We start from the raw sequence: 2,192 nt of genomic DNA, 5'->3' as shown, positions 1-2,192 counted from the left end.
AGTCCAGCGACATAGCCATTACGCTAACTGCTGGTTCCCGCCTTTGATTCATTTTTAAAGTGTGTAATTCCTCTCTTAGATCTTGTAAGAATTTCCTCACTTCCTGGAACTCTTCAACTTCTTTCTCCTTTCTCTTCAGCAGTTCATCGTCTCTTTTCTTTTCCATCTCTGTTAGCTTCGCCATTATGAATGTTCTAAATTCTTTATCAGACATTTCCATGATTTCCTTTGAACTTCTTGTGGATGAAGAGGAGTTATTCTTTTCTCTTGGAGGAGAGGTATTTTCTTGCTTTCCCATATTTCTTGTGGTCCTGCGGTGATTTCTAGTCATCTGTTTCTTCCTAATTCTTGAAGTTCAATCTGAACATTCAGGAGCAAGCAGAAAGAGATGATCTCTTGGTCGTTCTGTTGTGATCACTTTGTGCAGCAGATTCAGTAGATATTGAAGAATACGTTAACCCTAATAGTATTTGGATGTTTAGCTATAGTACCCTTAGATCCATCTGGAATCATAGTAAATGGATATTGAAGAGTGAAGAGACAAGAAAAAAGGAAACAAAAAAGCGAGAGAAACAACAAAGAAACAAAAAAAAAGAAAAAAATATTGTAATTGTTTTTCTTTTTTAAAAAAAGAACAAAATAGAAAACTGCGCTGTGCGCTTGCAAATTGACTATTTCACAGGAGCCACGAGGGATCTTCTCCTGAAGGCCTGGCCTTTCCTGCCTGGGTGGGAGGACCAGAGGGGATTATTAACAAGATAAAAGGCGGAGCTCAGAGCCAGAGAAAAACTTCCCTTTAAAAAAATTTTGAGAAGACAGAAGCAGGGAGAGAAAGAGACAGAGACACAGAGACAGAGATAGAGTGCCAGAGGAGAGCTCCCTACCACGCTAGCTTGTTTGCTGGAGGCTGAATTATCAGTAGAAAATCTTCATTTCTCTTGTACCCTGAACTGACTATTTCCCAGGAGCCATGAGGGATCTTCTCCTGAAGGCCTGGCCTCTCCTGCATCTAGAGTTAAACATCTTAAAGACTTCTTCTCTGCATTGCCCCAGCATTCAGCCATACTGACTTTCTTTGTTTCTCCCAAGAGCTATGCTTTCTTTTGTCTCCAGTATTCGTTACTGTGCTGTTGCCTCTACCTGGAATTTTCTTTGTCCACTCTCTTGGCTTAGATAACCCCTCTCCATGGGGCCAGCAGGTGGTGTGGTGGTTAAGGTTGCTGGACTCCCACATGGCTGACTGCGGTTCAAGTCCTGAACCTGGCAGCTTGCTTTCTCTCTCTCCCTATAAATAAATAAATAAAAATTTAAATAAAATAAAATAAAATAAAAAACCCTCCACATGACTCCTTCAGGTCTCAACTTTGAAGTTTCTCCAATAAGTTTCCCACGATTCACCAAGTCTGAATCAGAAGCCCCCGCTCTCCATTCCCATAGATTCTTGCTCTTCTCCTGACATGTAACTTATCCATTATGTTAGTATTATAATTGCCAATCTACCTTTTTAACAAGAATTTGGATGCTGTGATTTCAGGAACTGTCATTTCTTTAGGCATCATTACAGTTTCAGCACCTACCACTTAGGAGCACTGGAAATATATTTGTTGTAAAAACATATTTGTAAAAATGTGTTGTAAAAAAAGGTATTTAAAATCCTTTAACATGTTATTCTTTTATTGTAATTTTTCGATATTTAACACTGGGTTGGGAAGGGAATACAACAGTACTATAGTAATTTTTTTCTGTTTGGCTCTCTTGTGGGGGCGACTCAGCACAACTGAAAAAGTACTCAGTACAAGAAAATACTCAGCACAACCGAAAAAGTACTTACGACCGAGAAAGTACTCAATACAACTGAGAAAGTACTCAGTGGCAGTGGAAGCGCAGAAAAAGAGAGGGCGCGTGCGCACGGGCATGCCGAGACAGGAGTGTTTGGGCGCTGTTTTGTTCCCAGGGACCCCTCACAGGGTCCCTCACTGCCCCTCAAGCCCTGGAAGGCCCCCCACCCCGTCCCAGCTAGGGCCGTCGTGGAACCCCCTCACAGCACCCCCACCTCGCCCGCCGCATTCCGAGAATCCCAAAGGTCACGGAAGCTTCTGGAATTTCCTCTAGGTCAGGGGCTGGGCGTCCCCGCACCACGTGCTCGCTCGGCTCAGACATTCGGTGACAGAAACGTGACAGAAACGCCCCAG

Source organism: Tupaia chinensis, unplaced genomic scaffold (assembly GCF_000334495.1).
Source record: "Tupaia chinensis unplaced genomic scaffold, TupChi_1.0 Scaffold000539_1, whole genome shotgun sequence".
Classification (NCBI taxonomy): domain Eukaryota; kingdom Metazoa; phylum Chordata; class Mammalia; order Scandentia; family Tupaiidae; genus Tupaia; species Tupaia belangeri.
This window is presented reverse-complemented; position numbering follows the sequence as displayed.